The sequence below is a fragment of the Plecotus auritus genome, assembly GCF_963455305.1.
Source record: "Plecotus auritus genome assembly, chromosome: 12".
NCBI lineage: Eukaryota > Metazoa > Chordata > Mammalia > Chiroptera > Vespertilionidae > Plecotus > Plecotus auritus.
Window position 1 is genome coordinate 2,754,919 of NC_137778.1, and position 14,199 is coordinate 2,769,117.

General features: G+C 49.8%; 1 protein-coding gene across 2 annotated transcripts in view; it reads right to left on the reverse strand.

The window, feature by feature from the left end:
* The window catches only part of RXRG (retinoid X receptor gamma), a 159,127-nt gene that overhangs the window by 114,980 nt on the left and 29,948 nt on the right, over positions 1-14,199 (reverse strand). The window lies entirely within an intron of this gene.

Consider the following 14,199-nt stretch of genomic DNA (forward strand, 5'->3'; position numbering starts at 1 on the left):
TGAAGGTGAGCCCTCCAAGTGTTAGCAGTTGGGGCGGGGGGGTCCAGCATAAAGTGAATCAAGGGGGGAAATACCAGACGCAGTGACAGCGCTGACACTAGGGATTCGCCCGGGGGCGTCTTCACGCTTCCTCTCGCGATGACCACAGTGGCCCAGCGTTCACAGGAGTTCCCAGTGACAGCGAGGCCTGGGCAGGTTCAGCCAGGCCGCCGCAAAGCCCCCCAAGGCCCACAGGAAGCTGCCTCCCACCCCAGAGATGTCCAACGACATAGCCAGCAGCTGGCGTGTGAGGCCTGCTCAGAGCAGAGGAGGGAGGCCCACACGCAGGTTCCCCGGGCCAGCCCTCAGCAACCGGGTCGGTGGTCGTGGCCTGAAGCTCAGAGAGGCTAAGTGACCAGCTCTGGATCACACAGCTGAAGGCAGGCAGAACGGGGCGGACCCCAGGCTGCCTGCCCCCCACGCCCGCGAGTGGCTGTGGCTCCTGAAGGGCTAGCGGAGTGGCCCAGCGCACTGTGGGCAGCCTCGGGCTGGCGCCGTGAGAGTGGAGTCCAGGCGAAGGGAAGGAAGAGAGACTGTGTTAGAGGGAAGGGAGGCGGGACCCTGCAGGGCCTCAGATGCACCTGTCCCTCAGGGCTAGGACAGGCTGTGCTGCGGTAACAGGTAAACCCAGAGTGTCATTGGCTCAGCACGACGAAGACTTCCTCTCACGGGTGTGGAGTCCGGTGTGGGGAGGGCAGCCGTCCTCCCTCCTATAGCTCCAGGCCCTGGACCACAGTCCCGGGGCTCCCTGCCCAGAGTGAGGTGTCACGGGCACACAGCTCAGCTGCCTGGGCCTGGAAATGGCGCGTCACTGCATCACATGTCTCATGGCCCCAACCTTACAGCCGGCAAACGCAGTCTGGGTGCCAGGAAGACAAGCCTGTGTCCTGCCCGCTGTGGCGGGAGCCTGCAGGACCCCCCACCCGAGAGCTCCGGGCGTGAGCTCCAGGCTCTATGTGGGCTTTGGAAAGCCAGCTGTGGCTGTCGGGGGGGACAGGAAACAGGGGACCCCCTCACTGCAGTGCCGGGCGGGGGGGGGGGGGCGAGGGGGTGGCGCAGAGCAGTAGGAGCAGAAAGAGTGCATGAATGTCAGTGTTTTGTCAGACGGACGGTGGACACAATTCCACGAGTGAGCGGGAAGGGGAGGTGGGAGCAGCGGGCAGGAGCCGAGGCAGCGCCCACATGCTGACTCAGACGTCGGACGGCGAAGCACAGTCACTGAGGCAGGGAACCCCTGCGCTGTTGCCCACACGGGGCATGGGAAGGGGCGCGTGCAGGAGGCAGGGGGTGAAGGGCACCTCCTCCTCGTCGCCCGGACGTCCACAGACGGTGCCTGAAGCAGAAGGTGACCTGGGAACAGGCAGCGTGCCCTTCAGTGATGCCACAAAGCCAGCCAGTGTCAGTGCCCGCCCTGGGAGGGGAGGGGAGACAGGCGTTTCTCACCCCGCTTTGTGGGACTACAACCCTCTAACGCAACTGTGTGCGTAGCTGATAAAAATGAGTGGGCTTTTAAGGGAAAGATGGCTGGTCTAGGTGTGGCCCCCTTCCAGAGGTGTCTTCAACCGCCTTCCACAGAGGGCTCCACCCAAGCCGAAGGGCAGTGCCCAGCGAGGGCTGCCCGACTCGCTGCCGCTTCTGTGTTCCGCTGGGCCCTGGCCTGAGTCCCAGGGGAGCCAGAGGCCAACTGGCAGAGACCACGTCCGCCCCGACGTTGAAGAGCCGGGGATGGCACAGCGGACGGAGCACTTCCGGTGACAGTGAGGTTTGTGCAGGGGATGCTCCAGGCGGGAGACAGGCTAGCTAGACCGGCCCAGGATGGGAGGGGTCAGCCAGGTGGCCAGGGAAACGGCCTGGGAGTGTTTCATGAAATTTGGGGCCCTGTGCACGGTCCTCAGGAGGGGCAGGGCCATCCTCTGCATTGAGTGTGTCCTCTGGGTGAATCGCACTAACATGTCAGGAACACGGGTCACACATCAGGAGGTACAGGCCTGAAGTAAAGTGGTGGCATGTGAGCGGGAAGAATGCTCACACCTGGGCCCCAGGGACTGCAGGGGCCTCTGGAGTCCAGCGCTGGTCTCAGGGCAGGTGGCCCTGTGCCCGCACGGCAGGCAGACGAAGGGCGACCAGCCAGGCAGCTCCTCTCATCACCTATGCTCAGTCCTGCCTCACGAGAAGGACCCCACTTCTTTCACACAAGGTGGTGGGAAAGGACCAGCGTCTAGCCTCAGCTTCCCACTGTGCGTGTGATCTTACGAAATCACTCTAGTGTGTGGGCCTCAGTTTCCCCAACCATAAAATGGGGTGGTTAGACTTGATTACCTTGAAGGCCACCTCACACCTAACCTTCTGAAATCAACTATGGAAATTTTCCAGAATCAAAAATAAAAATACAAGAGTCCCAATAGAAAACGTGGCCAAGGACATGAGTGGGCAATTTATCAAAGAAGAAACCTCTGAAACCAACAAGCAGAGACCGGTGCTCACACCCCTTAGTAACCAGAGAAATGCGAAGCAAGGCAGTAGACGTCACCGTATACTTGTGAGATTGGCAGAGTGACAGCTGGACAGTGTCACATGTTGGCAGGGATGTGGGGTCCCGGAAAGGTCCTCAGTGTCACTGAGGAAGGGACGTGCACAGCCCGCCCGAGAGTGGCCTGGCAGGACGTAGGTCACACCCAGCGAGTGCCTGCCCTGCCACCCAGTGAGCCCACGAGCGCCGGGTATCGCCCACAGACGTGATCACACGCATCCATAATGGAACACACATGGGGACCGACTGCGGTATTCCATGTAGTGGCGGGGATTAGGAAGAGGGGTGAAATTTATAGAGTGCTAGGGAACTGTTACAAGCAACTGACCAGATGGATGCTTAGCAACATGGATGGATCACAAAACACGATGCTGAGGGGGAAAGGGGAGTAATGAGAACCGGCTATGACACTCAAAGCCAGGAAACTGCTCAGGAAAAGCCAAATCCTGACAACGTCCCAGCAGGCCCTAGAGATCTGCCTCCCCTCCCCCTCCACTCGCTTTACCTCGCCGCCATCATCTTCTGCCAGGTCCCCACCGCTCACCTGCCCCAGCCTCCTGGCCACCCTGTTGTTGTCAGCAGAGCCTTCGCACAGGCTGTTCCCTCTGCCTGGAATTACAGGCCCTCAAAATCCGCTGCACACATGTGCGTGCACACGCACATGCACACATGCACACGCATACATGGTCCCCCTCACCCTGCTCTGTTGTGACCTCAGACAAGGATCAAATGTAACAGATCAATAAACTGAACAGTGGTCTGAAAGGTAAGAAGTGCCACCTCCCACCCTCCCGCCAGAATGCCACGTAAGCTCTGAGTGGGCACCTTCGCAGCCAGGACAAAGCCTACGGCAAAGGAGGCGCCTCACACACCGATGCTGACGAAGCGAGTGCTTGCCACACCACACCGCTTACATATATTTAAAATACGCTTCAAAGCCCGTTAAATGAAGGGTGAGTGGGAATGAGGTGGAGGAGATTAGGTTCCATAAGAGAAGAGCCTCAAGGGGAAGTGATGCTAAGGTGCCATCATGGGGCAGTGAGAACTGCAACTGGGGAGCCTGCGTTCAAGGGGCTGCGGGCAGCGTGTCTGAATAGCCTGTGGCAAGGACCCTCCACTCAGCTCTGCCTACACAGCTGCCTACTCTGAGAAGTCAAGGTTACCCAGGGCTGAGGACACCTGGCAGGGAGAGTGTACATGTTTCCTCCAACACGGGCCGCCTGCAGGGGAGGACCGGGCCCCACAGAACACAACCGCGGGTCACTGAGCGACTGCCCACTCACTAAGCCTTGCCACAGCTCGGAAGGGATTGCTGTCCCGTCGCGGGGAAGAAAACCAAGGCTTCCAGGGCTCCATCGCCCGGGCCCCTGGCTCGGACCTGGCAGGACTGAGAGGGTCCTGACGCCCGGTTCGTGTTTTCTCTCCCAACCTGGTCTCCCTCTCTGTCCAGAGAAAAAGACTGCCGTGTTAAGGAAATTAACAGAATTAATTTTTCCACGTCTGGTTTTGTGCGATTCTGCCATTGGCCGTTTTCTGTTGCTAACAGGTGTTCATTCCTGGGGTTCAGATTCAAAGCCTGTGGCTTTGACCGAGGCCGTCTCAACGCTCATGTTAGAAAATAAGGCCAAACGAATCGTCTATGACAGTGGTCGGCAAACTCATTAGTCAACAGAGCAGCAAACCGTGGCTCGAGAGCCACATGTGGCTCGCGAGCCGCAGTTTGCTGACCACTGGTCTATGACCATTAAGACCATAAAAGGGTTATCGGTTCTCTGCAGCAGCCAGATGTGGAGGCAATGCTGGTGGTCAACTCTGGTGGTAAAGGGAACGTAACTGGGTTGCAGGTTCATTCCCGCACGGTCTAGGTGCGTGCAGGAGGCAACCAATCGAGGTTCCTCTCTCACATTGATGTTTCTCTCTCTCCCCCTCCCTCCCTTCCACTCTCTCTAAAAATTAATGGAAAAATATTCTTAGGTGAGGATTAACAAAACAAAAAAAAGAAAGAAAGATAAGAACAAAGTTGGAGGATGTAGACTCACTAATTGCAAAACTTGTCATAAAGCAACAGTAATCCAGACAGTTTGTGGCTGCCTGGATCCGGGCTGGGAGCAGCCACCGATGCAAGTAGGCAGGAAGGACTTCTCTAGGGTGGTGAAAATAGTCGAAAACTGGATTGTGGTAAAGGTTGCACAGTCCTGTGACTTCACTAAATCTCATTGACTAGTACACTTAAGACAGATGAAGTCTACAGTATGTAACTTATCTACACTAATAAAAGAGAAACATGCAAATTGACCATCACTCCACTACGCCCACCAGCCAATCAGGATGAGTATGGAAATTAACCCAACAAAGATGGCGGCGGCCACGGAGCTGGAGTGAGCAGGAGGCTTGGGTTGCCCCTGGAGATGAAGGAAGCCAAGCTTCCCGCCCGCCCTGGCTGCCGCTGAAGGAGGGGCTGGGATCCTGGGTCACCGGGGTGCGTGGCCAGCCTGAAAACGGCCCTCAGCCCCTTACCCAGGCTGGCCACACCCCCATGGAGTAAGAGTCCCAGCCAGGGGGCATGGCCAGCCTGCAAACAGCTATCAGCCCCTCACCCAGGCTGGCCAGGCACCCCAGCGGGGACCCTCACCCCATGGGGGTGTGGCCAGCCTGCAAACCACCACAGGCCCCTCGTCCAGGCTGCCCACGCCCCAAGGGAACCCTCACCCTGATCCAGGACACCCTTCAGGGCAAACCAGCCAGGGCCCACCCATGCACCAGGCTTCTATCTATACTAATAAAAGGGTAATATGCTAATTAGACTGGGAGACCTTCCAGGAGACCTTCCGGACGTTCTTCTGGACAAAGCCATGGTGGCAGGGCCAAGGTAGAGGCGGTTAGAGGCCAAGAGGGCAGGGCAGTTGTGGGTGATCAGGCCAGGATGGGACAGCAGTTGTGGGTGATCAGGCTGATGGGGGGGTGCTATTGGGGGTGATCAGGACAGCAGTGGGGGGCAGTTTGGGGTGAGCAGGCCAGCAGGGGGGCAGTTGGGGGTGAGCAGGCCAGCAGGGGGCAGTTGGGGGTGAGCAGGCCAGTGGGGAGGGAAGGTGGAGGCAAGCAGGCCGGCGGGGGGGGGGGGGGCAGTTGGGGCGAGCACACTGGCACAGGGGGCAGTTGGGGGTGATCAGGCTGCCGGGGGGGGGCAGTTGGGGGCGAGCAGGCTGCTGGGGGGGGGCAGTTGGGGGCGAGCAGGCCAGCAGGGGGGCAGTTGGGGGCGAGCATGCTGGCACAGGGGGCAGTTGGGGGTGATCAGGCTGCCGGGGGGGGGGCAGTTGGGGGCGAGCAGGCTGGCAGCGGGGGCAGTTGGGGGCAAGTAGGTTGGCAGGCAGGGTGGTTAGGGGCAATCAGGCAGGCAGGCAGGTGAGCAGTTAGGAGCCAGCAGTCCCGGATTGCGAGAGGGATGTCCGACTGCCAGTTTAGGCCCCATCCCTGTAAACCGGCAGTAGGACATCCTTCGAGGAGTCCCAGATTGGAGAGGGTGCAGGCCAGGCTGAGGACACCCCCCCCCCCCGCACGAATTTCATGCACCGGGTCACTAGTACCTCAATAAATATGTTTTTAAAGGGTCTTAGCTGACTCCTCTGCAACATTTGGCAGGCAAGGTGAAGGAGGAGGCCTGTGCAGGTGCCCCCAGCCTCCCTCCCTTCCCTTCTCCGGGAAGGGTGCCTGCCCCTCTCCCTGTTGGAGGCATTTGCCCAGCAGCCCAGAGCTTAGCTCCTCACTTCCATGACTCTCAGTGGCCCCACGTCAGGTCCCAAAGCTCACCTTGCAGAAATACTGTAAGAGCTATAAATACTTTAGGTCCTGAGGGAGCCTGGTCAGTCCCGAGCTGGCGCCAGTGACCTGGGGCAGGGAAAATTCTATTCCTGGGCACACCTCGTGTCCCAAACAGCCTGGCCGGCTGCAGGGCAGTCTCGGACAATAAACTCTGTCTTTGGAGCGTGGCTTGGCCCTTAAGACATCCACACCCCCTTAAAAGCCGATTCCTACACATTACTGCCATCAACACCCCAGAAAAGCAGGCCAAATACACAGTAATTCAAACCACAGCCAGTTCCCCAGGGGAGGGGCTGAGGACCTGGCTTCGGAGGAGAGCAGCGATCTGGACCTGGGCTGCCCAAGGAAAGCACCTGGAGGCTGGACACATACTCCGCCAGGCGCCACCCACAGATTCGGAGCGAACTGGCCTGCATTCTGCCCAGGCATCCGTATCCTTTTTGAATCTTTATTGTTGTATCACAGCTGTCCCCTGCTTTTCACCCATTGACCTCTTCCAGCCCATCCCTGCCCCCTGCACCAGGCCTTCACCACCCTATCATCTGTGTCTATGGGTTATGTATACACACAGTTCCTTGTTTAATCTCTTCCCACCCACCCACCCTCCCCCACCTTCCCTCTGAGATTCTGCACTCTGTTCCATGCTTCCATGTCTCTGTATCTATTTTGTTCATCAGTTTGTTTTGTTCATTAGATTCCACATATGAGTGAGATCATGTGATACATGTCTTTCTCTGACTTATTTCACTTAGGATAATACGCTCCAGGCCCCTCCATGCTGTCTCAAAGGGTAAGAGATCCTTCTTTTTTACAGCTGCATAGTATTCCCTGGTGTAAATGTACCACAGCTTTTTAATCCATTCATCTACTGATGGGCACTTGGGCTGTTTCCAGATCTCAGCTATTGTAAATTGTGCTGCTATGAACATAGGGGTACATACATTCTTTCTGATGGGTGTTTTGGGTTTCTTAGGATATATTCCTAGAAGTGGGATCACTGGGTCAAATGGCAGTTCCATATTTAATGTTTTGAGGAAACTCCATACTGTTTTCCATAATGGCTGCACCAGTCTGCATTACCACCAGCAGTGTATTAGTGTACGCTTTTCTCCACATCCTCGCCAGCACTTGTCATTTGTTGATTTGTTGATGGTAGCCATTCTGACAGGAGTGAGGGGATACCTCATTGTCATTTTAAATTGCATCTCTCTGATGATCAGTGACCTTGAGCATTTTTTCATGTCTCTTGGCCACTTTGGAGAAGCATCTGTTTAGGTCCTTTGCCCATTTATTACTTGGATTGTTTGTCTTCCTTTTGTTAAGTTGTATGAGTTCCTTTTATATTTTAGATATTATCCCTTTATCAGACGTATCATTGCCAAATATGTTCTCCCACACAGTGGGCTCCCTTTTTCTTTTGCTGAGCAGAAGCTTTTCATTTTGATGTAGTCCCCTTTGTTTATTTGCTCCTTAGTTTCCTCTGCCCTAGGAGATGTATCCGTAAACAATTTGCTATGAGAGATGTCTGAGATTTTGCTGCCTATGGTTTATTCTAGGATTTTTATGGTTTCATGACTTACATTTAAGTCTTTTATCCATTTTAAGATTATTCCTGTGTATGGTGTAAGTTGGTGGTCTAGTTTCATTTTTTGCATATATCTGTCTAATTTTCACAATGCCATTTATTGAAAAGACTCCATTGTATGCTCTTGCCTTCTTTGTCAAATATTAATTGAGCACAGTGGATTTCTGGGATCTCTGTTCTGTTCCACTGATCTATATGTTCCATTGATCATGGAACAGACTTATATGTCTGTTCCATGATCTATATGTCTGTTCCATGATCTATATATCTGTTCTTGTGCCTGTACCAGGCTGTTTTTATTATGGTGGCTTTGTAGGATAACTTGATATCTGGTATTGTGATCCATCCAACTTTTTTCTTCTTTTTCAAGATTGCTGCAGCCATTCAGAGAATTTTTTTGTTCCATATAAATTTCTAGAGTATTTGTTCTAGATCTGTAAAATATGCCATTAGTATTTTTATAGGGATTGCATTGAATCTGTAGAATGTTTTGGGTAGTATGGCCTTTTAATGATGTTAATTCTAGCAATCCATGAATACAGTATATTCTTCCACTTGTTTATATCTTCCTCTATCTCTTTGTTCAATGTCCTATAGTTTTCCGAGTATAAGTCCTACCTCCTTGGTTAATTGTAGTCCTAAGTATCCTAATATTTTTTGTTGTTGCAATGGTAAATAGAATTGTTTATTTAGTTTCTCTTTCTGAGAATTCATTATCTATATATATAAAAGCCCAGCGACTGAACAGCGGAACAACGAGAACAACTGGTTGACCAGTCGCTATGATGCGCACTGACCACCAGGGGGCAAACGCTCAACACTGAAGCTGCCCCCTGGTGGTCAATGCACTCCCACAGTGGGAGCAGCCGCTCAGAGAGTGGGTCCACAGCCGCTCAGCTGACCAGGATGAGCAGCGCTCCCACAGGGGGCCGATCCCCACAGGCCACGCCCCCCACCAGTGCACGAATCCATGCACCAGACCTCTAGTTGGTGTATAAAAATGCCATCAATTTCTGGGTGTTACTTATGTATCCTGCTACATTGCCGAATTCCTTTATTAAATCTAGAAGTTTTTTGGTGGAGTCTTTAGGATTTTCCATGTACTATATCATGTCATCTGCGAATAATGAGAGTTTAGCTTCCTCCTTTCCAATTTGAATGCCTTTTATTTCTCTTGTCTGATTGCTGTGGCTAGGACTTTCAGTACTATGTTGAATAAGAATGATGAGAGCAGATATCCCTATCTTGTTGCTGTTCTTAGAGGAAATTGTTTTAGTTTTTGCCCATTGAGTATGATGTTCGCTATAGATTTGTCATATATGGCCTTTATCATGTTGAGACATGCTCCCTCTATTCCCACTTTGCTAAGAGTTTTTTATCAAAAAATGGGTGTTGGATTTTGTCAAATGCTTTTTCTGTGTCTATTGATATGATCATGTGATTTTTGTCTTTCAGTTTGTTTATGTATCACATTTATTGATTTGCACATATTGTACCAGCCTTGCTTCCCTGGAATAAATCCCACTTGATCATGGTATATGTTCTTTTTAATATATTGCTAGATGCAATTTGCTAATATTTTGTTGAGGATTTTAGCATCTATGTTCATCATGGATATTGGCCTGTAATTTTCTTTCTTTGTAGTATCTTTATCTGGTTTTGGAATTAGGATAATGCTGCCCTCATAAAAAGAGCTTGGAAGTGTTCCTTCCTCTGGGATTTTTTATACTAATTTGAGGAGTATAGGTGTTAGTTATTTGAATGTTTGGTAAAACTCCCCTATGAAACCTTGTAGACCCAGGCTTTTGTTTGCTGAGAGTTTTTTGATTACTGCTTCTATTTCATCAGTTGTTATTTGCCTATTTAGGTTTTCTGATTCCGTTTTGGGAGATTGTATTTTTCTAGGAATTTGTCCATTTCATTCAGCTTGTTGGCATATAGTTGTTCATAGTATTTTCTTACAACTCTTTATATTTCTGTGGGGTCAATTGTTACTTTGCCTCTTTTATTTCTGATTTTATTTATTTGGGTCCTCTCTCTTTGTTTCTTGATGAGTCTGGCTAACAATTCATCAATCTTATCTTTTCAAAGAACCAGCTCTTGGTTTCATTGATTTTTTTTGTGTGAGGTTTTTTTTTTTTGTGTGTGTGTGTGTGTGCATGTGTGTGGTTTGTTTTTTGTTTTTTGTTGGGTTTTTTTTTTTGTCTCTATGTCATTTGTTTCTGCTGCAACCTTTATTGTTTCCTTCCTTCTGCTTACTCTGGGATTGTCTTGTTGTTCGCTTTCTAATTCTTTAAGTTGTAGGGTTAAATGGTTTATTATTAATTTTTCTTGTTTTTTTGAGGTAGGCCTGTAGTCCTATGAACTTCCCTCTCAGGACTGCTTTTGCTGTGTCCCATAGATTTTTGGTTGTGTGTTCATTTTCATTTGTTTCCAGGAAGTTTTTTATTTCTTTCTTGATCTCATTGGTAACCCATTAATTGTTTAATAGCATGCTATTTGGCCTATTGAATGTCTTTGAGTGTTTTTACTGTAGTTGATTTCTAATTTTATTCCACTGTGATCTGAGAAGATGCTTGATATGATTTCAATCTTCTTGAACTTGTATAGACTTGTTTTGTGTCCTAACATGTGTACTATCTTTGTAAATGGCCCATGTGCACTTGAGAAGACTATATATTCTGCAGCTTTGAGATGAAATGTTCTATAAATGCCAATTAAATCCATCTGATCCAGTGTGTCCTTTAGAGTCACAGTTTCCTTGTTAAGTTTTTGTCTGGAAAATCTATCCAATGAACTCAGTGGGGTGTTAAAGTCCTTCTATGACTGTACCACTGTGAATCTTTCCCTTAAAGTCCTCTAGAAGTTTTTTATACATTTAGGTGCTCCTATGTTGGTGCATATCTGTTTCCCAGGGTTACATCCTGTTGTTGGACCGATCCCTTTAGTATCATGTAGTGCCCTGTGTTGTCTCTTGGGCTGGCCTTCATTTTGAAGTCTGTTTTGTCAGGTATGAGTATTGCTACCCCATCTTGTTGTGTTGTTTTGTTTTGTTTTGTCTCTCATTTGCATGGAAAAATATGTTCCATCCCTTCACTCTCATCCTGTGTGAATCCGTTCCTCTGAGGTGGGTCTCTTGTAGACAGCATATAATTGGATCATGTTTTTGTATCCATTCAGCTACCTATGTCTTTTGATGGGATCATTTTATCCATTTACATTTAAGGTTCTTATTGATAGGTACTTATTTATTGCCATTTTAATTCTTTATACTTACGTTTCTCTCTCTCTCTTTCTTCTTCTCATTACAGCAGTCCCTTTAGCATTTCTTATAGTACTGTTTTGGTGGTGATAAACTCTTTTAGCCTTTTTTTGTCTAGGAATCTCTTTATTTCACCATCTATTTTTAGTGAAAGCCTTGCTGGGTATAGTAATCTTGGTTTCAGATCCTTGCTTTTCATTACCTTGAACACTTTATGCCATGCCCTTGTGGCCTGTAGAGTTTCTGATGATAAATCATCTGACAGCCTTTGTAGGTAACAGTTTGCTTTTCTCTTATTGCCTTTAAGATTCTCTTTTTCTTTAATTTTTGGCATTTTAATTATGATGTGTCTTGGCATGGGCCTGTTTGGGTTCTTCTTGCTTGGGACTCTCTGTGTTTCCTGAACTTGTATGACTTTTCCCTTCACCAGGTTATAGAAGTTTTTGTCATTATTTCTTCAAACACTTTCCCTATCCCTTGCTCACTTTCTTCCCCATCTGGCACACCTATTATGTGAATATTGTTATGTTTCATGTTGTCCCATGGTTCCTATAAGCTGTCCTCCTGTTTTTTCATTGTTTTTTCTTTTTGGTTCTCTGATTGAGTGGTTTTTTTCTTACCTTGTCTTCTAATTCACTGATCTGATCCTTGGCTTCCTTATTTCCATTTCATTTAGCTCTTCTTCTGGAGAATTCTCTTGTTCTTTCATTTTGAGCTTGTTTTCTCTCTCTCTCTCTCTCTCTCTCTCTCTCTCTCTCTCTCTCTCTCCCCCTCATTTGGCTGCCTGTTTGGGTTTGTGTCTATGTATTATGTAGATCTGCTATGACTCCCAGTCTCTAGTGCAGGAAAGTGTCAGATGCTGTTTGTGACTGACCCTGAGTACCCTGCTTGGAGCTATCAGCAATCCATAGCCTGTGGCTCCTTCTGCTGGGGCTGGGTGCCTTTGGAAGGGACCAAGATGTGCACCAGGGTCAGCTTTTTCTAGCCCCAGGCCCAGAAGGAGATCAGGCAAAGACTCAAGCCTCCAGAGATCCTCCTCTGCCTGCAGCCTGACTGTAATCAGTTTTGATTAGCCTCAGACTATCGACCACAGGGTAAGGTAAGAGGTCTTCCAATAGGGTGTGGCAACTGTCTTTCTCCCAGATAACAACCACCTGGATAGCAAAGGTCCGCAGGAGAAATATGTCCTCCACAGCATGAGAGAATGACTCAGCATAGGAAACTGTACCAGCTTCCCTCCGAGCTCCAACCCCAGAGTCCCCCCACCCTGGACTTTCCTCACCAAGCTCAAGTCCACTCTGCCATTCTTCTGGTGGAGCCCAAGGTGAGTGGTTGCACACAAAATTTTGTGCATTGGGCCTTTAAGAGGTGCCTGCATTTCCAGCCATCGCTTGCTGGTGGACAGCAACCCTGCTGCTTTTCACAGCCAGATGTTATGTGGGCAACTTTCTCAGTTCTGGTGCTCTGGGCTGGGGGGCCCAGCTTGGGGTTTAGACCCCAGAGTTCTCAGTGGGGATCCCCCACAGCTGAGATATCTCTCCCAACCTTCAGGTGCTGTCTGTGTGAGCCCAGCCATCCCTTTCACACCTTTGTGCTTTTTACCAGCCTCTATGTGGTCTCCACTTTCCATCCTTGGTTATCAGGGTTCTCTCCAGCTACTTCTCAGTTGATTTGTCAGGGTGGATCTTCTATATTTTAGTTGTATTTCCAATTTGGTCCTGGGAGAGTGTCAACGTAGCTTTTGAAACCAGACAACCAATGGGTCCAGACTGCCTGTCACTGCTTGAACCAGTTCAGCAGAGACAGGGTTGAGTCATATATGAGTGTTTATTCCAGTAATGCCAAAAGTATGGGAGAGCAGAAGGTCACCCACAAAAATCTGCTCTGCAACCCTCCATAAGCCAGCTGCTTATATAGGGTAGGACAAGGATTACATGGGGAAGTGGAGTTACAGGCATGGGAAAGTAGGCTATGGGGGCTGGGGTGGGACTCCATTGTTTGGGCAACAATGTTGTCAATCTTTCCATTATAATAGGCAGTTCTTGAATGAGAATGGACCACATTCCAAGGTTGATTCCCAGGTCTAAGGTTAATTACCAGGTCTGGGGGGGCATACAAGTCCCAGCCAGGTTAGAATGTCCTTTATTTAACCAGCACAAGGCAATCATGGTTAACAGAGCATGATTAATATTTCCCATAAACATAACTAGTACCCAATATTCTATTTTTGCCCCTAACACTTCCACTTACTCCGCTGCCATTTTGGATCTCCCAGTACTTTTTAAAAACCCTCCAGGTGATTCCACTGCACACACATGGCTGAGAACACCAGCTTTCCAGGGAGATGTTGTCAAAACAAAGTCTTCAGTCCATGCGTTGCCTTAAAATGACTTCTCAGAATAAGGACTCCCCACTTTGCCCCCACCTGCTAGGAGTGGTGACTGGGGAAGCCAGCTGATGGCTGGACCCCGAGATGTTGTCATCCCCAGGGTAGATGCTGCCCTTGTCCCAGTTTATCCCACAGGAGCTCATATGGAGTGTGTCGATCTGTACCTCCCAGGTCATGACACCCACAGGAAGAGTGGAGGCTGACAGGGCCACTGGTCATGGAGAGGCAAAAAGACAATCCTCCTTCCCAGTATTCATGCCTCTCTCTACCTCGGGGACTGAGGATGGGAGCTCTTAGCACCTAGCACAACAGAACCACAGCATTCCATACTGAAGGCCAAGCGCTAATCTCAGACAGGCATGACCGGGAGATTTGTGGACAGAGCTCCCTGCTGGCCGGAGTGGGCAGAGCTGTGGGTGGGCCTTGCTAGATGGATGGAATTGGAACCAGGAGAGTGGAGGGACAATAAAAATAACCACCAACACCAGTCATAGCAACACCAATAATTGCAACACCAGTCACTAAACAGGCACTCTCGTTTCAAACAGCATTTAAATCTCCCAACCACCTTATGG